The sequence below is a fragment of the Diabrotica virgifera genome, chromosome 3 (assembly GCF_917563875.1).
Source record: "Diabrotica virgifera virgifera chromosome 3, PGI_DIABVI_V3a".
Classification (NCBI taxonomy): domain Eukaryota; kingdom Metazoa; phylum Arthropoda; class Insecta; order Coleoptera; family Chrysomelidae; genus Diabrotica; species Diabrotica virgifera.
The window spans coordinates 179,599,915-179,627,438 of record NC_065445.1 but is presented as its reverse complement, the minus strand read 5'-3'; the positions used below and the strand labels follow the sequence as shown (position 1 = coordinate 179,627,438).

At 32.8% G+C, this 27,524-nt stretch overlaps 2 protein-coding genes across 2 annotated transcripts in view; one reads left to right on the top strand and one right to left on the bottom strand.

Annotated features, from left to right (window-relative positions):
* The window catches only part of LOC114344544 (growth arrest-specific protein 2-like), a 389,075-nt gene that overhangs the window by 77,476 nt on the left and 284,075 nt on the right, over window positions 1-27,524 (top strand). The window lies entirely within an intron of this gene.
* LOC126882248 (uncharacterized) overlaps window positions 1-27,524 on the bottom strand; it is an 83,287-nt gene that overhangs the window by 38,004 nt on the left and 17,759 nt on the right. The window lies entirely within an intron of this gene.

The window sequence follows — 27,524 nt, the reverse complement described above, 5'->3', positions numbered from 1 at the left end:
TTTAAAAGCAAAACCTACATTCCTTTACTATGTGAGATTTTTTGTATCACTAATACTTTTTAAGTTATTCTGAAAAAGGGCATTTTTCCAAAATAAAAAAAACCCTTTTCTACTAAAAAACTAATTTTTTTCAAAAATAAAAACTTTGGACCAGTCAAACTTACAGATCATATAAACAATACATATATAATAATATAAAGTAAATGGTAAAGCGCTAACTATTAATTTTATTTGAGGTGCTAAACAGGGGAAAATTTACAAGATTTTTAAAACCAAAAAAAGTTGGTCAACTTTATTTTGAGCTTAACTCGATTAGTTTTGATCCTAAATACTTTTATAAAAAATAAGGCTTTTTAAACATTTAAAAAATGTTATTGAGTTTTCCACGATAAGTGCTTTATTTTGGTTATTTTACGTTGAAATATTCGATTTGGAATTGGACGAATAAGAACAATTTTTCATGAGTTTTAACTTTGCTTTTACTGTGTCGATTGACTTCATGAATAGACCACTTTTTTATTTTTTATAAGCTACATTTTTGCTTAAAATATTTTTTTGATATTTTTTTCGATAAAAATTTTTGAGTTATTTGCGAATCACCGCCTTAAAAACGTGTTTTCTTTTTGTTGAAAAATAAACAATTTCACTCGCAATAACTCGAAAAATATCGAAAAATATTCAACAAAAGTTGTAGTCCACAGTACAACGTCCTTTTTGGAAGATAATTAGAAAAGTCTTAAAAATGGCTTCGTTTGAGCGAGTCTATCACTTTCTGAAAAAAATTAGAGTGCAGGTTGGACGCGTTTCCGCGTCCCGCTTGATTAACATATTTACGTTGTCGGACTAACAAAACGTAGCTGTAAATTTGTCGGACAAGAGATCGACAATCTTTAATAATTGAATATGTATAAGTACTTTAACTGAAACGGTCCAGTTAGCTGGGGCGCAGTCGATCAACAAGTTTAGTGGATTTGCGATTTGCGGTCGCTGGTTCGAGCCTCAGCTAGGTCATGAAATTTATAAAACTCAATAGAGTCTACGGCTTGGTCTGGATAAACTGGCGTCGGATCGGCCTATGGAGGAGCGGTACGGCAAGGGATAAGGGCTTGCGGCTTGGTGATACTCCTCCATAGATCCCTACCGAAGGGCGTTGACGCCTAATAACGGTGTATATACATACTTTAACTGAAAATTGAGAGGTTTGTAATAACAAAACTACCACACTAGAGTGATATCTTGCGGGTGTCGGACTTTAAGATTTTGTGATTACAAAACCCTTAATTTTCAATTTAAAGTATTTGTATTTAAATAATAAAGATTGTCGATATCTTGTCCGACAAATTTACAGCCGCGATTCGTAGTCCGACAGCGTAAATATGTTAATGTCGCAGGATGCGGAAACGCGTCCAACATGCACACTGGAATTTTTCAGAAAGTCGTAGACTCGCTCAAACGAAGCAGTTAAACCCATTTTTAAGACTTTTGTAATCATCTTCCAAAACGGACGATGTACTGGACTACTTATTGCTTATAATTAGTCAATTTAACCGTTTCCGGACTTATTTTAAACATATGTTTTTCACTCCCCCAAGTGGAGGGTAAGTAGAACCAAAATCCAAATTGTCAAGCAAATCCGTCCTGACGCTGATAATTACACTCCAAAACGGTCACTTACTGGGCTATCAGTGTATTCATGCACTGTATATGTCAACTTACATTTTCCATATTTATTGGTATAGAATAAAAAAAAGAAAAAAATATAATAAATGATTACAATATTTCATAGTATTATTGATGAGAGAAACAACTTTCTTCGAGTACTACTATCAGCGAATATATCTACAATTTTATTAATACATATCTATCTGATAAACAACTTTAGTTTCAATACACTGCTTAAAAAACGTTGCGTATGTACTTATGCCTATAATAATATGAAAATGACACATTTATACATATCTTAAGACTCAAATATGTAATCTATCTTCTGTATAATAGAGTTCCTGGAAAATACATGGACAACTTACAGAATCTATAGCCATAGGCAACGGAATAAGGCAGGGGACTTATTGAGCCCAATTCTCTTTAATTTAATCATAAATGAAATCATTAACAGCATCAACAAAGGAAGAGGATACAGAGTGGGAAACAAAGAAGTAAAAATACTCTGTTATGAAGACGACGCAATATTGATAGCCCATGCTACGGGGGCCTCTGTTACGCCTCTGGAAACTACTGCCGATAATTGTATCGAAATACTAAATGTAAAGAGAAAACCCATTTCTAGATTTGGAAATATTGTTCTGAAATTCGGCAAATTGCAATTCTCAAATCTTTCAATGGTCACGTACATTATAGTTATACAATTTAGTTTATTGCCGTTACCATAAAAATTCGTCAGACCGGAAAAGATTAAATTTATAGATATAAGATGATTCACTTGCCGAACAGGCCTATTTAGAAATTTACGTTCTTAAATTTAAACACACAACGTAAACTAATATACCAATAACAGATTTTAACATAATATTAGACGACAAGATGGGGCCCCAGATCGATTGGGGCCCCCCTGCAAGCTTCATGCTGCGGGGGCCTCTGTTACGCCCCTGAGACTTTGTAATGGCAACGGAAGAGTCAATAGAATCTATAAAAAGTGGGCATATGTTTGTAATTTATTGTATAATGCATACCTTTAATTTAATTAATTTAATTACCTACTCTTTGATGTAAGCCATATGCTAAATAAAAATCAATAAATAAAAATCAGCTAATGTTTCCTTTCGGTTCAGAGGTGATCCACCATCCCCATACGTACGTTTCTGTCTCTCCAGACGTCTTCAGTGTAGCAACATGAACACCTATAAATGAAAACTAAACCAAGCTGCCTATAAATGAAAACCTAGCGACCATATTACAGAGAAATGAGAAGTCCCAGATCTAAACAATAAATCTGAAAATTCTCTTCGAACCACTTTCTGATAACATCATTAATCTCTGCCTTTTACAAGGCAAGGAGGCGACGAATAAAGAAGACGAAAGGGACTCTACAATATGCAGACGTATTTTGTCGATTTTTCTAGAAAAAAAATCCAACGAAAGTTGATTCCTTGGACTCGAAATATGAGTAAAATGATAAATTAAAAAATATAATAATAGGCAGCTTGGTTTCGTTTTGATTCAGAGGTGTTCATGTAGGACCATTGAAGACGTCTGGAGAGACAGAAACGTACGTATCGAGATGGTGAATCAACTCTGAACCGAAGTGAAACATAAGCTGTTTTTTAATTTTTCATGTTACTCATATTTTTAGTACACAGAATCAACTTTCGTTGTTATTTTTCTTGACGAATAGTGAGCCTTTCGTCTTCTTTGTTCGTCGTCTCCTTGCCTTACAAATTGTAAAAGGCAAAGATTAAGGACGTTACCAGAAAGTGGTTCCAAGAGAATTTTCAGATTTATTGTTTAGATCTATGACTTCTCATTTCTCCAGGAATAAATCAATTCTCAAGGACATTTTGGAGTCAAAAGAAAAACTCTCACCTCCTCATTTTATTCAGTTAAAGACTGTAAAGTATAGACGGTTAGTAAAACTGCAACACTTCAGATAGGTACTCTGTCCAAACAGCTGTAGTGAAAATAATTGTAATGAATTTTGTGGAAATGTATTGGACAATAAATAAAAGTATAGACATGTTCTAGGACTTTTGTAATAGTTAGGAGCCCTTTTCTGGTAGCGCAGTAATTATTTTCAGCCTTTCCTAATATTTTACTAAAATATGCAATAACTTCTTCGTTCATGTTCATCAAAGTAGATGGTGCACCTTCATACGCTAATCATTTGAATAGGAAACAAGTAGAAAACATTCGATGGCTTTCCGTTTTCGATTGGTATGCAGTCCGAATGTCTGATGAGGCCAATGTTAGGCCAATATGACATCATAACCAATTCGAGCACAAAAAATAAGTTCTTTTTTTACCATAATCGCATTTATTATCCTTACCTTGGTTTTAATTTAAAAGACGATTGTTTATCGTTAATCAATAGAGGTTGCTTAGATTCGGGTATTTCTTTTCCATCGATGGACAGTTTCACCTCTGTATCATTTGTTTCCTTTGTATCTACATCTTTGCAGGACACCAAAGCTACCGCTTCCATTTCCTATAATGAAACACTATCCTAAAACACAAATTAAAAATAAAAATTGAAGAAAAAAAATTTTCTATCTAAAAGGTATATTTATTTTAAAACCTCAATAAAGGGTAACATTAAAAAACATAACGTTTTCGCTCTAAAGAGAGAATCATCAGTGTCCTTTGCAAGCTCTACATGCTAAGCCACCAAAAATTAAAATCGACTAAAAGTCTTACATTGACATGTTGTATACTAAATTATGGCGATGGATGAAATTTATAGAAATACCTTAAGGCATTATATGACTATTCCACGAAGCATGTGTGTGATTGAGTCGATTTCTCTTTGTGAAGACAGAGAAATCGACTCAATCACCCACGTGCTTCGTGGAATAGTCATATAATGCCTTAAGGTATCTCTATAAATTTCATCCATTGCCAGGATTTAGTATACAACATGTCAATGTAAGACTTTTAGTCGACATTTTAAGGGTTTTAACCCATGTATTTTTGGTGACTTAGCATGTAGAGCTTGCAAAGGACACTGATGATGCTCCCTTTAGAGCGAAAACGTTCTGTTTTTTAATGTTACCCTTTATTGGGGTTTTAAAATAAATATACCTTTTACACAGAAGATTATTTTCTTCAATTTTTGTACTTAATGGTATTCAGCCAGCTACAGGAAATTAAAAATATTCAAGGACGTCTTCCAGTTGACTACTTATTTCGCTGTATACAGAGTACGCAGTAATAGGACTGTCCAATAAGTACTTAGCATTCAAAATAAAAGCGATTATTTCATTCATAGGAGCTACAGAACCAATAGAAAGCTACAGAAATAAAAATTAAAGTGATAATTTTTGATAATATCCCGTCGTCAGGTATATTACGTCAGATGACCTTCGTTGCTATGAAAAAAAAACATTCAGTGACAGTAATGTCAATTAATGTTTTAAAAGTTATAAAAGTGATGACTTTCAACCGTCAAATATTTATAACAACTGTGTGTTTAATTGTACTAATTTGTACTTACATGTAAATAAATTACAATAAAATTTTTGATTTGAACAGCTTTATTCATGAAATAATCGCAGCAAATTGCACTCGATCTCTAAAATTATTATCGAATTGTTTCCCTCTTGCCACTTTGACATAATTTCACTCCCCTTTGGGTCGTGAAATTAAAACTGTCAGTGTCACTTGGGAAAAATTCGATAATTTTAGAGCTCTTGTGCAATTACTACCGATAATTTTTAACGAGTGGTGATTTATTTCTGAACGTAGTTTCCTTTCTGAACGTAATATTCACCATTAATCGTTTGGAGGCCTTTGAAATGTGGCTGCACAGACGTACACTGAAAATACCATGGACGTCTATGCTGACAAATGTGGCAGTCCTTAAGATAACAACCAATATAGAAAGATGGCCTATTTTGAACACGTAGTAAGGAGAGACCGATATAATTTTCTTCAACTTATTATTATTTTAGCAGTGAATTTATTGGACAACTCTACACAACTAAATAGACTGAAAATTAGAACTCCTCTTGACTTCCCATTTAGAACATAAGTGTCTTAAAGTGTTTTAAGGTTTTAAGTGAAAATAAGTGACGTAGTGTATTTATTAGTAACAAACCTACTAGGAGTTGATAGTCATTGGACTAAAACTCCTCTCACATTTGTTCGTTCAACAAAAATGCTTAGTGTTACTTTTTCTTGTGATGTAACAGATTGTATTTAAAAACAAATAAAAAAAATAAAATCGAAGGACGCAGAGGAATTGGTAGAAAGCAGGCCTCTTGGTTGAAGAATATCAGGGACTGGACAGGAATAAAGAAAGCAGAACAGCTATTTAGAATAGCTCGAGACAGAGACAGTTTCGCCATGTTAATCGCCAACGTCAAGGGGACTTGATAGGGCACGTTAAGAAGAAGAAGAGGTCTCTCTCCTTTTAGCTCTATACACTTGACCCAGCGATGCTAGGTCAATGAAAAATATGTTTAATATAATGGAAAATGGTGGGAAAACAACTAGAGACATTTTGTACATACTTATGAATCAAATTTTAATGACAAAACAAATATCCAACACTTGGAACGAAGCACTAACACTGTTACTATTTAAGAAAGGAGATAAAAAGGATCTAAAGAATTACAGACCCATAACTTCACTAAATGTGATGTATAAACTATTAACCAAGAGATTAACAAATAGATTAACAACTAAATTAGGTGGATACCAGGCAAGAGAACAAGCCGGATTTAGAAAAAACTTGAGTACAAGTGACCACCTTTTAACGATCAATATATTAATCGAAAAAGCTAACGAATATCATATCCCACTATACATGGCATTTATTGACTTCAAAAAAGCATTTGATAGTGTTGAACACTGGGCAGTAAAGGATTCCCTACAAAACAGCAGAATAGACTACAGATATACCGACTTAATTACAAATATATTTTATATATATATATATATATATATATATATATATATATATATATATATATATATATATATATATATATATATAAATCCTACTATCAATTTGGCATCGATACATTATGCATTTATCATCAATTTGGCATCGTCTTGCAAAGTGGCATCTGTATATCGATGCCACTTTACACTACCTTAATAACTTTTTTCCTGTACTTGTTAGCAGAAGTCTAATCAACTCTGTAGCTAGAGATTTGATTCCTTGATGTTACTTTAATATATCAGCTTTCTTTGTTTATTCCTTACTGACTTATATAAGTTTATTCCATAAAATGTTTGAGTTCAAAATGATGGCACAGTGAAAATATTATATACATTTAGTTCAGTGTTTTACCGTTTTGTCGCTGCCGCTATATACATGAAAACGTATATCCCACTTTCATTATCAATCATTTTGGCATCAGAAATTTGGCATCACTGTTGAATACAATATTATCCACAACGAAAAATAGGCAATTTGAGAATGTATATATTATTTTCATCAACAAATCATTCTGGCATCAAGTTGTTTTCACCCAATTTTGAAAAAATGTGAAAGCTTATAATCCAAGGATGGTACTAAAGGTGAGAAATTTGACCTAAACTATCTGTCCGTCGGTCTGTCCGACCGCGAATATAACTCTTACGTCATTATACCAGGTAGAATGACAAATGAGGTGTCAAATGAAAGCGTATAATCCAAGGATGGTACTAAAGGTGAGATATTTGACTTAAACTTTCTGTCCTTCGGTCTGTCCGACCGCAAATATAACTCCTCCGTCATTATACCAGGTAGAATGACAAATGAGGTGTCAAATGAAAGCTTATAATCCAAGGATGGTACTAAAGGTGAGAAATTTGACTTAGGCTGTCTGTCCGTCGGTCCGACCGACCGCGAATATAGCTCCTCCGTCATTATACCAGGTAGAATGACAAATGAGGTGTCAAATAGAAGCTTATAATCCAAGGATGGTACTAAAGGTGAGACATTTGACTTAGGCTGTCGGTCCGTCCGACCGCGAATATAACTCCTCCGTCATTATACCAGGTAGAATGACAAATGAGGTGTCAAATGAAAGCTTATAACCAAAGATGGTACTAAAGGTGAGAAATTTGACTTAGGCTGTCTGTCCGTCGCGTCGGTCAGTCCGACCCCGAATATAGCTCCTCCGTCATTATACCAGGTAGAATGACAAATGAGATGTCAAATGAAAGCTTATAATCGAAGTATGGTACTAAAGGTGAGACGTCGGTCCGTCCGACCGCGAATATAACTCCTCCGTCATTATACCAGGTAGAATGAAAAATGAGGTGTCAAAAGAAAGCTTATAATCCAAGGATGGTACTAAAAGTGAGACATTTGACTTAGGCTGTCTGTCCGTCTGTCCGTCCGACCGCAAATATAGCTCCTCCGTCATTATACCAGGTAGAATGACAAATGAGATGTCAAATGAAAGCTTATAATCCAAGGATCGTATTAAAGGTGAGAAATTTAACTTGGGCTGTCTGTCCGTCGGTCCGTCCGACCGCGAATATAACTCCTCTACTATACCAGGTAGAATGACAAAAGAGGTGTCAAATGAAAGCTTATAATCCAAGGATGGTACTAAAGGTGAGAAATTTGACTTACGCTGTCTGACCGTCGGTCCGTCCGACCGCGAATATAGCTCCTCCGTCAATATACCAGGTAGAATGACAAATGAGGTGTCAAATGAAAGCTTATAATCCAAAGATGGTACTAAAGGTGAGAAATTTGACTTAGGCTGTCTGTCCGTCGCGTCGGTCAGTCCGACCCCGAATATAGCTCCTCCGTCATTATACCAGGTAGAATGACAAATGAGATGTCAAATGAAAGCTTATAATCGAAGTATGGTACTAAAGGTGAGACGTCGGTCCGTCCGACCGCGAATATAACTCCTCCGTCATTATACCAGGTAGAATGAAAAATGAGGTGTCAAAAGAAAGCTTATAATCCAAGGATGGTACTAAAAGTGAGAAATTTGACTTAGGCTGTCTGTCCGTTTGTCCGTCCGACCGCGAATATAGCTCCTCCGTCATTATACCAGGTAGAATGACAAATGAGATGTCAAATGAAAGCTTATAATCCAAGGATGGTATTAAAGGTGAGAAATTTGACTTGGGCTGTCTGTCCGTCGGTCCGTCCGACCGCGAATATAACTCCTCTACTATACCAGGTAGAATGACAAAAGAGGTGTCAAATGAAAGCTTATAATCCAAGGATGGTACTAAAGGTGAGAAATTTGACTTACGCTGTCTGACCGTCGGTCCGTCCGACCGCGAATATAGCTCCTCCGTCAATATACCAGGTAGAATGACAAATGAGGTGTCAAATGAAAGCTTATAATCCAAGGATGATACTAAAGGTGAAAAATTTGACCTAGGCTGTCTGTCCGTCGATCCCTCCGACCGCGAGTATAAATCCTCCGTCATTATACCAGGTATAATGGCAAATGAGGTGCCAAATGATAGCTTATAGTTCAAGCATGGTATTAAAGATGAAAAATTTTACCTAGGCTGTCTGTCCGTATGTCTGTCCATCCGCGAATACAACTCCTCCGTTATTAATACAGATAGAATGACAAATCGGGTGTCGAATGAAAGCTTTTAACTTAAGGATGGTATTATTAAAGATGAGAAATTTGACGTCGGAGTTCCGGTTTTAGAGTTGCAACCGTAAGTATTTACTATTTTAAAGTTGCCGAAAGAGAATAAGTGATATATTATTCAACGTGGCTTAGCAAGATGAGAACAAATGTAAAATTTTGGTTTTTACGTAATTTCCGCTTAAAAAGTTATAACCGGAAATGCCATTATTCGCGGTGTGCAAGTACTTGGAACGGATACGAGAAACGATCGTGCGCGAATAGCGGAGAAATATTGCAACTTTCTTAAATAATTCATATTGTCCATTGAAATTGTCAAATTGACGTACATTTCATACCTACTGTCATTGAAGAAGAAAAATTATATGTTGCTCTGCAATATTGATATTATATGCAATTATTATATGACGGCAAATTAAATTAATTGTATTTTGCTTGCAGTACTGCATTTTAATAACTTATTTTATTTACTACATACAATTGTTTACGTTTTAATAACATAACCTGAATCTTATTTTTTCTTCTTATTATTTTTTTGGATTATGGCCTTGACAATTATCCAGTAACCAGGACTAATATAATTGGCCAATATAATTAAAAGTGCGAATAAAGTTGCAGAGCGTAGAAACCAGGTGTCGTTTTGCCGAACTTGCACGGTCCCAATAGACTCAGAAATAGTATACGAACACATAAATCGAAGCGTATTGAAAGGTTTGAATCTTTAGAGTTATTTCTGTGTAAACAGTTTAGTAAAAATGACTCAAAATTAGTAAATTTGTATATCAATCCACGCAAAGTTACACGAAGAATTCAAATATCGACTTCCAATTCTACTTTCGATTACTTTGGGTGAAAACCTAGGACTTACGAAGTCCAATTACTTGTTTTCTTTAAAAATAAGACATGTCATAAATATGCCTTAGGCATCATAGAAGACAATGACACAGAAAAATCAAACAAGCAGCAGGTCAAAAGGGCCTTAGTTATGTATCTTCGGTCCTATTGGTTCAATCGTGACGTACAGCGCCTGAAACGATGGGATTTAACTGGCAGAATACGATGGTGTAGACAAATGAAAATGACGGCATGTAATAACACTTTAAAATTGTAGAAATAAAATGGATTAACGCACATGGTATGACATATTATGTGAGAGTATTTAACAAATAGAATACGATTACATACGTCCAGTTTTTGACAAGCGACTTCTCTACATATGATAAACGCGAAAGGGCCCCAACGTTCACTGTTCGACATAGGCCTCCCGTTCACTGCATATACCCACTGCTTTCTGACGCTGTGACTTAAGAGGATAGGATTTAACGAATAAAACGACAAAGAAGACTAAACAAGGCAGATCACGGGAAAAACACAACTGTCCGTTTTATACTCCACAGGGAAGCATCAAATATTCAACGTAAGGATATATTATAGTATAACGGTATGATAAATCTTTTTCTTTTTTTTTTTTTTCATTTAGTGCATTCCGTACGTTTTTTAAACATAATCAGGAGAAGTTGTTGAATTTCTGAAGTCTATAAAAGAATTTCTTAACAAACCTTTTTTTAATTGTGTTATGGATTATTTTTAAGAATGTGTTTAAAAGGTAGCTCACAGGCTTATTGTTCAATGGTCTTATCACTTTTAAACGCCTGTCTTTTTTGTAGGACTATTAATTGTGATTTCAAACATTCTAGCGGGACAATGCCTTTTGTGTAACTGAAATAAATATTGTTATCCATTTAATTTTTTTCCTCAATTAATTGAATGCCTCCTACTGGTGTTTGGTCTAAGCTTACCGCTTTTCCCCATTTAAGCTAAACTGCTCGTCAAAAGTTAGGGATATAGAAAATTATGCTCATTTTCATAGCTAATTTTTTCGAGAACAGATTAACGGATTCCACTAATTTTTTTTAATATTTTAGATTTTTCGTTAGTATTTACACAGTTGTGCAAAAGTTTACCCAAACTTTTTTTTGTACTTTTACCGAGTGGTATAAGTACAAAAAAGAAGTTTGAGTAAACCTCTTGTTAGGTATTAGTTACGTATCTTCACTCCCATTGGTCCAAACGTGTCGTACGGCGGCTCAAATGATAGGAATCAGTCAACAGAATACAATGACACAGAAAAATCAATTACAGTAAAATATTGAAAGGGCCTTAGTTACGTATATTCGCTGCTATTTTTCCAATCATGACGTACGGTGGCTAAAATGGTAGGAATTAACCAACAGAATACAATGACACCCAAATCCGGTGTCGGAAAGCTGGTCGAGAACACTTCGTCGACGGAAAATTGGTCGACAACAGTTGGTCGACAAACAGTTGGTCGAATGCACAATTCATCGAATGGACAATTCATCGACGAACATTTGATCGAATGGAATTTTCGTCGACAAACTGTTATTTATCTTTAGGATAAAGGGATTAATGGTGACAAACGACGGGTAACTGGAATATTGTATTATATATTTTTTTTTTGGGTTTTGTTAATTTTGTACCTAAATCTTACCGGAGGTATTGCGCCTTTTATAAATGTGTAGTTGTGAATTAAGTTTTTGATAATAAAATCAAGAGGGTAAGAATCGCTTTACTTTTAAACTCTTCACTTTTGGCGCATCATGGACGGCTCGTTTTTAAAAGAATCGTTTTAATTTTTTTTGTATAAACATGCTCTTTCATTCGTTTAAATGTTGCTTTTCAAATTTTCTAATATTTATAAACAAAGCCCCGGTGAATTTTTGAAAAAAGTGGCTAACTCGGGTTTTAAGGGTTGTAGGGCATTAAATTTTTGTTTCAGTTTCTATAAGAATACCAACATGTCGAATAAAAAAAATTAACTTCCTACGTGTTGTTGTTCTGAAGCTATTTTCTTGTGGCATTTTTGGAATTAACTAGTTTTGATGGGAAATAAGCCACAATTTTACTAAAAAAACTGATTTTATTAACGTTTCGACGCTCAAATCGGGTGTCGTTGTCAAAATAAAACCATTTTTTTTAGTAAAATTGTGGCTTATTTCCCATCAAAATTAGTTAATTCCCACATGTTAATGCGGTTGTTATTTTAATTGTTTATTCGCGAACTCAATCGACTATAGGTGGCAGTGCAGTTGCATGAAAATGGCCGATGTAATTGGGATAATGCATTTTGATATAATTAATATTTTTATTGATGTAATTAATTAATATAAATAAATCATTCATTAAATGAACACACCAGACAAGCATTCAATCGACATTGATATATAGGTTAACGGATGTTTTGTTTAAATCTTCATCCCAATTCCTCTAGTTCAAAATAAGCGGCAGCACCCTCGCTTGAGTTCGCGAATAAGCTTAAAATAACACTACTTTTTCAAAATTATTTTATAATTATTTATAATATTTATTATAAACTTTTTATTCAAGACTTGATCTAATTTGATAAATTGAACCTTTCTCTTTGGTTTGATGTCTTTAGAATTTATGTTGACCTAATAGTTTATGCATAATAACGCTGTAGATAGAAGCTTTTTGGGATAAACAATTTCAATTTTGCAATAACTATTAGGTAAAACTTCTTGAAATTTTAACGGCTGAATACTTCTAATATTGTTCCTTTACTTACGCGAAAATAAAGCTTTTAGTGTATTTTTAGAAAAGTTATTAATTATTTTCAAAAAATCGACTTTTGAAGCTATTTTCCCAATAACTAAGCAACAAATTAACAAAAAGAACTTTCCAAACACTCATTTTAAAGAATTTTCTATGCTCTTCAGTAAAATTGTATCACCTTTCCATACAGCATACCGGTCTCCACCTTTAATATTTACAATCAAATAGCGATCTTTAATTGTTTATATATTGTTTATAAGTTAAAAAGTACGTTTGATTTTTTGCATAATTTTTATATTGGATACTGTTGTAACTAAATTTACCCTAATGCCATAAGCAGTTCTTAGATACCTGTATCAACGGATGTCACGAAAGAGGCCATTTATTTGCTAATTTCTCTGGTCTATCACACCCTTTCTTATCTGTGTTTACAATCCAAATCATTAAGCCACATAAAGAGGTAGGGCAATAAACTCACTATAGCTATAGAAATGCTTTTACTACAAAATTTTAAAAGATAAGAGTTATAACGGAACAAGTATGCATACCTGCATTTTAAGACCCAGGTAGATTTTTGGGGATGACACAATGACACTAAAAGATGGCTTTGCCGATGATTGCATTCAATTGAGATGGTAAGTAGGTATGAATCACCTCTAGTTATATTTTAATGGCTTTGTAATTTAACTTCATGGGGTACGAAAGAATTAAGAAACTTTTAAGAATTTGAAAAAACATAGTTTTTGGGGGGTTTAGGTGTTTTACACAATTTTTGAATATCCCTAAAAACTCAGTTATTTCAAATTATATATACGTAACCTATAAAAAACCTTGAGTTAGTCTATTTTGAAGTATATAAAATGGAGAAAATCCCAAAAAACTACCGAAAAAACCAGTTTTCCGGATTTTTGAAGATGGCGCACCTTACGAATAAATCTGAAAAAAGTCAGAAATACAGATTTTGATAAAATTCACAAAACGCAAAAAAATTAGACATGCAGCCATCGCCAAAAAAAGTTATACGTACCTATTAAAAAAACAAAAAACATTGAGGTTATGTACACTCGACCTTCGGGTCCATAAAAATATATGTTTTGTAAAAGCCTCAGCTGTGCGTGTGAATTTTTTGTAATTTATAATTTAATTGCAAACCAACTTAAAAAAAAATAAAATCGAAAAATTGACATTTTTTTATGTGGGGAAAGGGGAAGGGGGTGGTGGGCTAAAATTGCGGTGATTCTTAATTTTTTTAATCACATAGAACGTAAAAAAATAAAAAAAAATATTCAGGCTGTATCGACTTCAAAATAATACAGCATCATGCCAAAAGGGCCTTAGTTATGTATGTTCGGCCCTATTGATCCAATCGTGACGTACGTCGGCTGAAATGATAGGAACTAACCAATAGCATACAATGACATAGAGAAATCAAATACAGCCTCATGTCAAAAAGAATAGAATAAACAAAAATTTCTTTTGAATTAAATATTTGAAATAAAAAATCACACTAAATTTTCTTTTTTTTTCACCCTTTCACTTATCAATATAAACATAAAAGTTTTTAGAGAGTTTCGCCCTCGGTTATAATGTAATCTTTCATTCTGCGTTTAAATTTTTCCAAAATTCTTATTAGTTTTCTCAGGATTCGAATAAACTGAATGCATTTAAATAGCATTGGTCATAATTTTGCGCCTACTCCCTCAAGGCTTAAAAAATGTAACATTTCAAAGGAATGGAGATATTTCAAAGATTCGCTGAGACTATAATTTTTATCTAATATACATATATCTGTAGTCCATCCACTCACGGTAAATATTGCAAAACCTCCGAATTTTAAACAACCGCTTGGATTGACATGAAATTGGGTATGCACATAGCTGACAGGTCAAAGAAAAAGTGATATTGTGCCGACGTGTGCTTTTGCCTTGGGAGTTAGTACAACCACTTTTATAATGTGAAAAGACATACATTCAAAATAAGTCCTAAAGTGGATAAACTGAGTAATTCTAAGCTAGTTTTTGTTCTATAGATTTTTTCTTAACATACTGTTTGAGTTATTTGCAAGTGAATATATTATGTTCGTTTTTCAACAAAAAAGTCACGTTTTTAGACGGTTTTAGAAAAAAACTCAAAAAGTATTTTAACGAAAAATATTCTTAGCAAAAATATAGCGTATAAAAAAGTGAAAACAATGGTGTATGTATGAAGTCTGTAGACCCTGTAAAAGTAGAGTTGTAGTTAAGAGGAAACAGTAGCGATCAACAGGTAGCGAAAACGCGTTCCAAGATTGCGGCTGTAATTTTGAATATTTTTTCGAGATATTTGGCACACGTATTCGTAATATAATAAAGAATGGCGGTACAGAGCCCAATTTGAAAAATATATGAATATGTGGAAATTACTCTGTAATTAAATACAATATTTAAAAAACGAGCCTGTACCGCCATTAAGAAGAACAAAAAAATACACTTTCTTCAAATGAACTTTTTTATCCGATGCCTAGATTTTGTGTCATTTTGGAACTACTAAAATTTTGTATTTCATTAGTAGTTCCAAAATGACACAAAATCTAGGCATCGGATAAAAAGTTTATTTGAAGAAAGTGTATTTTTTTGTTCTTCTTAATGGCGGTACAGGCTCGTTTTTTTAATATTATATTTAATTACAGAGTAATTTCCACATATTAATATATTTTTCAAATTCGGCTCTGTACCGCCATTCTTTATTATATTACGAATACGTGTGCCAAATATCTCGAAAAAATATTCAAAATTACAGCCGCAATCTTGGAACGCGTTTTGGCTACCTGTTGATCGCTACTGTATCACCTTAATGAAAAGCAGGTTCTACTTCGTCAAAATACAAATCGAATATTTTAACATGAAATAACCATAAAACGAAGCACTTTTCGGGAAAAACTCATGACTTACAACTGTTATAAAATGTCTAAAAAGTTTTATTTGTATTTTTATAAACGTTTCTAGCATCAAAAGTTAGTTAGCATCAAAATGAAGTCTCTTTTTTGTTAAAAAAATGTAAAAATCACCGCCTAATTTACTTATGTATTGTTTATGTGATATGTATATTTTTTACTCTTTGAGATATTTAGTATCACTAATGTTTAAGTTATTTTAAACCAAGGCATTTTTTTTCAAAATTAAAATTTTTTTATTTTAAAACCAATTTTTTTTAATAAGCATTTCTTGCCAATAAATCTTATAGATCATATAAACAGTATAATATAAGTAAATTAACTAGGGCGGTAACTATTAATTTCATATGGAATGCTAATTAGGTGGTGATTTTCACGATTTCTTTTAGCAAAAAAAGGGACATATTTTATTTAAAGCGTAACTTACTTTTGATGCTGATGGTGATAGAATAGATACTTTTTAAATAACAAAAATAAAACTTTTTTAAACACTTTAAAAAATTTGTGGCGAGTTTTCCCCGAAAAGTGCGTTATTTTTTGGATATTTTACGTTGAACTAGTCGATTTGGAATTCGACGAATAAGAACCAACTGTTGTTCAGCTCCAACTCTGTTTTTATTGTGTGTCCAGACTTCATACATACATAATTTTTTTTACTGTTTTATAAGCTTTATATTTGCTAAGAATAGTTTTTTCGATCAAATACTTACTTTTTGATTTATTTACGAAAAACCATCTAAAAACAAAAAATACAAGGAATTTAATTAGTTTATCCACTTACGGACATATTTTTACCTATATTTTTTCACACTCGAGAAGGGGGTGGTACTCATCCCCAGAAAAAAGCACACACTGGCACAATATCACTTTTTTCTTTGACATGTTAGCTATGCTTATGTCAAATTTCATGCCAATCCAAGCGATTTTGTAAAATCCAAAAACAGTGAGTAAATTGTCCAATGATATCTTTAAAAAAGACTAGTGCATTTTACAAAAACTTAGGTCAATAAATAATATGAAAACAGCGGAATATCAACCAATGTTGAATGTTTTTACAAAGTATTGTTTATTTTTCGCTACTCGAAGGGGACAACTATTAAACTGGTTTCTTCCACTTCCAGACAATTTTTTAACCGCATATGACATCAAAACCAGAATTAAAAAAATTCGGTTTCGACCTCTTAATACACGTAAATTGATCAAGTATATTTTTCTGTGACTATGTGTGTCACTTCCGGGTACACCATTTTAACCGGAAGTGGTGTAAAACTAAAAAAAGTATTTCTTTGTTCTCATTTTTCTAATGCGCGTCAAATTTCTAATCGCTAGTACCATCTATGGGTTATAATCTTTCATTCAACCTCTGTGATTATATCTGACAGACGGACGGACAGACAGGCATAAAACCGGACAGGCATAAATATTTGTTCTCGTCTTTCTAAGGCGCGTCGAGTAATACATAGTTTGTACTATTTCTGCGAATTTAGAACAATACTTCGGGTTGCAACTCTTTATCCTGAAGTCGGAGGCCAAATTTCTCACCTTTAGTACCATCTTTGGGTTATAAGCTTTCATTCCACATCTAATTTGTCATGTTTTAACCCGGCATCCGACAGGTGAACTTTTTTGCCACTAACAGACAGGTGGGATGTGACAAACCCCAGCATTGAAAGAGTTAAAGAATCTCAAAAAATATCTCTACGTTTAGATTAGTTAAAACAGTAAAGATGCAGTAGAAATAAACAAACCAAGACACGTTAAATGATACTAGGAGCACTCCCGAATCATAATTTACAATGTGTAAACTTTGGAAATCATGACTTGGAATTTACAATGTATATACTGATGTGATCTTGATTATTGATATGAGATAATATTCTTATATGTCACTTAATTTAATCAATGTATTAATACTAATCTAATTAATTAACCAGATCACATATCAATATGTTTTCAATCTCAGGGCGAATTATAAATTAATTACTTACTTTCGTGGCTTCTGAATATTTCTTAATGGTTCCTAATCGGGATAGAAAAGAAAAGAGTAAAAAAAAATACAAATATGGGTTACAATTATAATCAAAATATTTTTTATTTTATTCAAAAGGCAATCAATGCTTAATATTTGCTATTTCTTATTATTCTTAAACATAACATTTACAACTGGGAATTTTATTTCCTTTTGGTTTTCTATTGAAAGTTTTTATTAACATTTAACTATTAGGAGTTATTAGGGACAACTCTATTTAAGTTTGATGAAGCTTTTCTGATATTATTGATTATGTTATTCAATTTTTTATGTGGAATTTAATACGAAAAACCCATACATTCATGTCCAAACAAATGAGACTGACCTTTTCCTGGTGAACTGAAAATGTCCTCACACAAAACCCTTTCCTGCTATCCTTGGCTGCGATCAAACCTCGTCCTGGCTTCCAGTGATGTTCTCCTTTGAAAAACTAGCTCGAATAGCTCTCGTTCCTGCTTTTGTCGTGATGCTGTGTTCTACCTTTTTCGAAACTGCTATCAGCTACCGGGACACTCTGGGCTCAAGGAGGTTCTTTTACTCTCGACCTGGCCTACTTCTCGTTCCACGATAGATACTCCACACTCACGGAACTACCGGCTTTCTCACTCCTCGAACACTACCGTCTACTACTCGACTTCACTTCTCGACAGCTCAAAACATTCTGATCCCACTTTGTCATTCATTCACCTACTTTCTCAATATCCCTTCCAGATTCACAAATCAACCTTCCACCACCAACTCTCATTCTCAGTATTCCTCAAAAACCAATTTTTAATCTTTCTAAATATGCTTAATGGATTTCAAAAGAAAATATTTAATTCCCATTCTAAAATCACTTTCTACTATTTACAAATTTTAATGACCTATTCTCTCTTTCAAATGAGTCTTATTTAGCATAGGCTAATGATCGAAACCTTCCGCGAAAAACGATAATGAACTATCATCTATTTCACTGAGTTTTATTTAGCATAGGCTAATGATCGACCTTCCGAGAAGAACGATAATGGTACGCGTCATTCACTTTGTTTATTTTAAGCGCACTGTCCCGAGTTCCGTCTAATCACTTCTTAAAATTAAATATAACAATTTGTTGTATACAGGGTGTTCTAAATTTATATGCCCGTGGTTGAGAAAATTGAAAATATTTTATATTAAATTGAATCCTGTTTACAACCATCAAAATTTAATTTTCATATCAAATAGAAATATAACAATACATTGTAAATAATTATGATTCGGGAGTGCTCCTAGTAGCATTTAACGTGTCTTGGTTTGTTTATTTCTACTGAATCTGGATTTTAAATTTAGTATAAATTTCTACGTATTATGACTGTTTCTTGTTGAGAATAAAGAAAAAACTTCACCAATTATGGTTTCATTTCGAAAACAACGCACACATCTTATGGAAAATATAATGTCACTCAAATTCAATAAAATTTATACGAATAGATCCGTTTTAATTTACCGATCAAATCTTATCATTGCGCCAACTCTCTATTTTCAAAAATAAGAGCAGAAATTGATACAAATAAATCTGAAATCAAATGGGTAGGTACATAAGTTAGAGAGAGAAAAAATATTTTAAACTACCCAGATTTTCGGTACTCCATAAATCAGCGGATTAGTTTCACTAATCCGCTTAGGCCCAGCGGGATTTAAGCTCTTATGAATAGCACTCGGAGCAATAATGATTGTAACTTTAACACTTTTAACACTTTATGGACTCCAAAAATGTGATTTCGATAAACTTTAATTGCAATTTGCGCCGTAATTAATCATAATTAAGAGTTGGCGCAATGATAAGATTTGATCGGTAAATTAAAACGGATCTATTCGTATAAATTTTATTGAATTTGAGTGACATTATATTTTCCATAAGATGTGTGCGTTGTCCGTATTATGACTGTTTCTTGTTGAGAATAAAGAAAAAACTTTACCAATTATGGTTTCATTTCGAAAACAACATAAGTCCACAAACTTTAAAACATAATATCAAAAAAATAAGCAACATTTAAACTTTTTTGGTCTTTCAGATATAGGTCTGGATCCCGCGTATGAAAAAAAAGTTGATTAATAGCAAGCTGAAAATTTGTTAATAGCTTAAGGGTGTCTAGTCGGATAAACTTTGATATATGGGAACACTGGAACAGGGGCAGTTTTAATTTTGGAACAGGTTAAAAATTTGAAACGGTCACACCACGAAAACGGCACATGTATTTTGTCCGACAGAACAGACTTAAACTCTTCGAACAGAGATTAAACTCTCATGCAAAAATTAGACTGCTATTTATCACCAAATGGGCCTTTTAATGAGTAGAGCATGTAGAATATGTCAAATGACAGGAATTATGACAGGTGATAAATAGCAGTCTAATTTTTGCATGAGAGTTTAATCTCTATTCGGAGAGTTTAAGTCTGTTATGTCGGACAAAATAAATGTGCCGTTTTCGTGGTGTGACCGTTCCAAATTTTCAACCTGTTTCACAATTAAAACTGCCCCTGTTCCAGTGTTCCCATATATAAAAGTTTATCCGACTAAACACCCTTAAGCTATTAACAAATTTTCAGCTTGCTATTAATCAACTTTTTTTTCATACGCGGGATCCAGACCTAATAGATGCATTTATAACCCATAATACTTATATAAAATATAGTATTACTATCAGAATCTCTAACTACTAATGGAAAGATTTTTACGTTTCCTGAAAAATTTACACATTGTAACATACAGTGCTTCCATAAAGTAACGCATAATTTCATTATTTCGTAAACCGGCGACTTTAAGGAAAATTTTCGAAACAGGTCGATTTTTATTTTTAAATTACAATTTTTTGGCATATTACATATCATACTAGTGATGTCATCCATCTGGGCTTGATAACGTAATCGATGAATTTTTTAAATGAGAATAGGGGTCATGTGATAGCTCATTTGAAAGGGTATTTAATTCTCTATTTACTAATACAAACAATAACATAATTATATATACAGGGTGTCCAAAAAGAATTCTTTAATTAAATTAATTGAGACAAAAAGAAAAATGTATGTAACTTATTTAATTCAAAATTCGTTTTACTTTTGTCAGAAAATTAAATGTTAGAGCTGCCATCCACCTGCCTCTTGGAAGTTTAAGATTACGCTTAAGCGAAAATCAATATTTAGGTTTTAAATAAAACATTTTTATGTTTGCTGGCACCAGTAAAATATATTTAGAATTAAACAAATTACATACATTCATCTTTTTATACCAATTAATTTAATTTAAATAACATTTTTTGGACACCCTGTATAAATAATTATATTAACAATTATATTATTGAATAGAGAATTACATACCCTTTCAAATGAGCTATTACATGCCCTTTATTCTTATTTAAAAAAATCAACGATTACGTCATCACGCCCAGATGGATGACGTCACTAGTATGATATGTATGCCAATAAATTGTAATTTAAAAATAAAAATCGACCTGTTTCGGTATTTTTCCTGAAAGTGTCCGGTTTGTGAAATAATGAATTTATGCGTTACTTTATGGACGCACTGTATATTGTTTCGCAATGACCCATTAAATTATTATAAATGCAATTAACCATTGACCATGTCATGAAAATGGCAATATAAAATTAATTTTTCAAATGTCAAACTTTAAAATTTGTTTTTGTTAACAAAAAAATAATTTAAATATCTATTATGAAATTCGTTACAAACAAAATCTGATATTTCAACTAAACGAAACAAAATACACAATAAAAGTGAATTATTAAACTCATTCAGGGACCCGTTCAGACAAAAGAGCCTACAACTGGTTTTTACCTGAGTGCGAGTGGAAGACTTGTAACGTGAAGCGATCGATATTATGTATCTAACTAGGTACTGTCTTTTCCGTAAAAATGTATATCTTGGCAACATCCTGTTGTTGCCAAAGTGATGTTTAAGCAATGTTCTTGACCTACGGGGGTCAAATTGTCGTTATAGTGTAAGGAATAAAATATATAAATAAATCGGATTACTGAAAATCCGACAACGGTGCCAAGCTTAAAGAAGTGTACTAAGCGAACATTCACGGATTATACCTAGAAAATGATAGCATTTCTAGGTGATGCCAAATGACTGCAACGTGAAAAGATGCCAATTTAATAGCGGGATGTATATATATATATATATATATATATATATATATATATATATATATATATATATATATATATATAATTCTCTTTCTCAGTATTTGTTGCCATACTCCTCCGAAACTACTAGACCGATTTTTATGAAATTTGGCACTTATACTCCCTGATGAGTTCGCTATCCAACGGTATATAAATCGTCTCTCTAGCTCAATTAGTTTCCGAGATAACAAAACGAGCCCGTACGACAACACGAGAGCACGAGAGACGACATTAAGCACACGAGAAGAACGGGCGAAAATTGTACTAACATCCGTGAAATTATGAAGTTTTTAATTTATCGATTACTATTTTTAATGTACCAAAAATATTTCAAAATTTTGCCGAAGGACCATGTCTCTGGTATAATAATCAAAATTTTGGCAGATGCTTTTATAGAGGCGCATCTCTGGTATAATAATCAAAATTTTGGCGAAGGCGTGTATCTCTACTACAATAATAATTTTTCCCCAAAAAACTAGCGCAAGAACACTTCGCTTTCTGTCTCAATAGGTCCGTCCGTCAGTTTACTCGTTTTAATGCTTTTAAAATTTTACCAAAATACAGAAGCATAAAATCAAACTCTATTGTTGATCAAAAAATTTTTCTATAAAATATTTTGTAGAACACCTACGTTTTTTAGAGTTTATACAATTATTACAGAGAAGAGCAACTGCCGAAAGGTCACATTTACTCAAAGTTAATTGCTCGAATGAAAAAGAAAATTGTATATCTAAAATATTTTTTCACAATAGTACAAAATATAGACATAAGAAAGATAGTATAATAGAACAAATTATATGATATTCCACATATATAGTCGTATATTAATTTATGCTGAAAACATCTTTATTATAAATCTTAAATATGTTTGAGCTTTGGAAATATAAGAAAAATGACGGCAGAAATTTATTTCCGCTCTAGAACAAGAACAAAGTTTAAATGAACTAAAAATTGAACAGTGTGGTCCTTCTCAGAGGCATTTTTCAGTATGTCACAAGTAACCGCAAAAAAGGTAAGTCCGTGGTAATACACATTTATAACATTTATTATAATCTGACATTTAAGTTAATCGTGACAGTTGTCAGAATCGTAATCAACCAAATATGAAAAGGGTATTGCAGTTTAACCCTTTAATTTGCAATTTGGTATAAAAACAAATCAATTGTGTTTATTGCATTTATAAAATGTTATTTTCTTTGATTTGTATAGTCTTATAAATTGTACAGATTATAGTCGTATATATAATTCCTAAATCATTTTTTGTTAGATTATAGCGCCATCTATCAACAACTAGAATAAATGTTATAACAAACTGTGATCACGGACGTACCATTTTTTCTGTCACTTCCAACTTAATGCGTTAGAAAGAAATCGAAAACCTGTGATGCACTGAAAGATGCCTCTGAGAACGAGTATCCATAAGTGGCAAACAACCTCAAAATGATCATAGAAGATATAGAGATAGTGTTGATAGGTTATTGCGTTTAATAAACAATTACATATTATGAACCACAAATTAATATCTGTGATTATATACGTAGAATATTAAATAATTTGTCCTATTAAATGTACCTCACTTATATACCTACAAATTTTGCATTATTGTGAATAAATATTTGGACATATAATTTTCTTTTTTATTCGAGCAATTTTTATTTCGATCAATTTTTATATCGAGCAATTCATTTTCGAGCAGTTGATTTTGAGTTATTGATCTCTAGCAATTGCGTTCGACCAATTGATCTAGAATTAAAATTATGACACATTATCTAATTATGACACATTATCTAAGGTGCAACGAAGCTCACCGGGTCAGCTAGTTATATTATAAATATTTTTTTCTGCTTTATTTCATGTCGTCATTTCATCCATATTCAGAAATAAAAGAAAGTTACTTAATTTGTTCTTATTTTTATATTGTTCATGTTTAGGATTCGATAATATTGGTTCATTTTGGTAAAAATCTATAAACTTTAAAACTTATTCACTATTCCAAAATGCTGTTGTAGATCGTAAATATACTTTTTATGCTGCAAAAATCTAAAGCAATACCCAGAAAAAGCCAACTTAACGACCAACGTGAGAACGCTGTTTGGCAGATCGCGCCAACAATCCTTTGATATGTCATCAATTCTAATGATTTTGCTATTAGTTTTTCAATACCAAAACTTTTAAAAAACTAACGTGTTTCTCTAAATTCTCGTTGGAACTTTACCGCGCTAAGCAGATGGGACGTGAATTATAAATTGTAAAATTCCCTCATCTTCCATAGTCTCAGCATCCGTTATGGATTGCAAATTGTAGAAGCCTCGGAGGTGTTACCAGAGAAGGTTCCCATTGTTTTCAGTCTGGTATGATGTAGAGTAGAATAACATTTTTGGATGTTGTTTATGTCCTATTAGATTGAAAACTTAGTTTTTTGCTAGCAGTTGCCGCTAAGGCATCCCTGCCATTTCGTTCGAACCCGCTGATTTTTGCCTCTCTTGTCAATGTTAGCAATGCATCTTCTAGACTTGTCTTGTCACGCCCTATCAACCCTAGGTCATCTGCATACCCTATTATTTGTGTCGAGCTTTGGATTATTCTCTTTTTGTTTCTAGTTACTCCCTCCAAGGCTATATTAAAGAGAGTTGTCGATAGGCTGTCACGTTGTCTTACCCCATGTTCTATGTTGATATTCTTTGTTTCACCATCCACTGTTTTAACCTTTGCTGTTGAATCCTTCATTGTCATTCTGGTCAATTTTATGAATTTTGCAGGTATATTCATATTTTTCATTTCTTTTAAGAGTTGTTTTCTGTACATGCTGTCGAAAGCCCGTTGGAAATCAATAAATAATATGTGCAATTCTAAAAGTTACGAGCCATGCCATGCATATATTGTGATCTCCCTTTTCTAAATCCCTGTTGATACGGTCCTAGGTTTTTTCTGTGTATCTGGTTAGATGATTTCTTATAATTGTTGTCATGATCTTATATATGTTGTATTTAATTGTGTAATTGCTCTACCACCTTAATTAACACCAGAAATCTGCAGACAGCCTTAGGAACACTGGAAGAATAGTGCATATGTTATAGTCAAAGCCCGAATTTTAGGCATTTCTAGGTTTGACTAGGCAATCCTCAGGTCTGACTGATGGTCTTAGTCAAAGCCCGAAATAAATTACAGTTTCGGCCTTTGACTAGTCAAACCTAGGAGAGACTAAGTTGGTCAGGCAAAGGTCGAAATTTAATTTTATGACATCGGGGTTTGACTAGTCAAACCCCGATCAGCTATGCAAATTTATTAAAAATGCAAATTTTTTAATTTATGCAAATTTTTTAAATTCAATGTTTATTCTTTTGATATTGTCGTAATTAAAATAAAAAATTAGTTATTAGATGACTCCAGTAAGAGTCGAAAATCGTCGATTCAGATTGCTGGACTGCGCTCCCTGTTCTAAGTGAAAAATAAGATTGTTTTGCCTTCGCATTGCAACTGAATAAAAATGGTATACATTTTTATTTTTATAAAAAATTAGTGTTTATTCTCACATGTTGAGGCATTATAGCATTTAGAGTTGCAGAATACTTTAGACCTTTTACACTTACATAATTTTAAAGAGCATTTCTTATTGCAGTAGCATTTTATACAGTCTTGTCCTCCATATTTAGAATATTTTGTACTAATTTCTCTTAGAGACAGCTTTACGTCTGGAACATCTTCGAAATTAAGAAAATTCTCTTTTCATTCTCTTATTTGATTTCTTAAAAAAAAGTGTGTTTAATGTTCAGTATTTCGTACCAGCTCTATATAAACCGTCAATTGTTTTATCTTGTATGATATCCGAAATATTTCGAGCATCTCCTTTGGTTCTATCAAAGTTGGGGATAGGTACTGTTGCAGTTTTTTAAATAATTATAATTTATTAACACCATAACAAATGAGAAAATTATTTAATATTAAATATTTAAAAAAATTATTATATTTTTTACACAGAATAAAAATATTTTGAGGAAATAGATTCCACAGAATTGTATGAGTTTAGTATACCATCCCAATATTTCCAATAATTTTTCTTTTTTTAATGAAACTTTATTTGAGCTGTTAATATTATGAGGTAGGAAATTTTGTGTTGTACGTTTCCAACTCTGAATCTCTCAAAATGCATCTGAGTTGAGCGAACGGAGTTCGACTATTATTTACACGTAATTTGGTTTGACTAAGCATATGAATTTTATTTTAGCACAAACAGATGGAATGAGAATGTCATCGTCAACTGTGAAAGAAGATATTGCAATCGGAGAAAAAACTAAGGATCACCATAATACTAACGAAGCCCATGGACCGCCGTCACTAGGAGAAAAAGAACATTGTCAAACAATTCAGAGTACTTCTTAAGATGTGGTTTGTTGTATTTGCCAAAAAGAGAACTGTGACGCACATACATGCATAATTTGTGATCAGGTGGTATATATTGTGTGCGCTGACAGCACACTTGGTGCATACTATGAAGGTTTTCAAAGAAAAGATACATGCATTCGTTGTGCACAAACAGAAAAGATTAAAATAAATAAAGGAAAGGCGATTGAAGCTCTTCATGCTAATTCTATGAAACAATTAAGTGAAAAAAAAAATTCCTCCAATTTCGATCGGAAAAACTGTAACATTACCTATCCCCAGCTTTGATAGAGCCAAAGGAGATGCTCGAAATATTTTGGGTATCGTACAAGATAAAACAATTGACGGTTTATTATAGAGTTGGTACGAAATATGGAACAATAAACACACTTTTTTCAAGAAATCAAATAAGAGAATGCAAAGAGAATTTTCTTAATTTCGAAAATGTTCCAGACGTTAAGCTGTCTCTAAGAGAAATTAGTACAAAAGATTCTAAATTTGGAGGACAAGGCTGTATAAAATGCTACTGAAATAAGAAATGCTCTTTAAAATCATGTAAGTGTAACCGGTCTAACGTATTCTGCAACTCTAAATGCCATAATGCCTCAACATGTGAGAATGAGAATAAACACTATTTTTTTTTATTTTAATTACGAAAATATCAAAATAATAAACATTAAAATTAAAAATCACGTTTTATTAAACTAATCTAACAAATTACGACATTTTAATAGCTGATCGGGGTTTGACTAGTCAAACCCCGATTTCATAAAATTAAATTTCGACCTTTGCCTGACCAACGTAGTCTCTCCTAAGTTTGACTAGTAAAAGGCCGAAACTGTAATTTATTTCGGGCTTTGACTAAGACCGTCAGTCAGACCTGAGGATTGCCTAGTCAAACCTAGGAATGCCTGAAATTCGGGCTTTGACTATAACACATATAGCAAGTAGAGGATAGCGATACATCCTATAAAGACATAAGCTGATGTTTAAGAAGCTTGTAGAACCGGAAGAACTGCTGAATGTGCTAATCATCATCATCATCATTATCATCAATCAATCAATCAATTAGTTTGACAAATGAGAAATATCATTAACAGATGCCGCATTTGGAATAAAAATGGACTGTTTTAGCATTTTCTTAAAATCAAATGAATATTACCAAACTATTTTCCGTGACCAACCC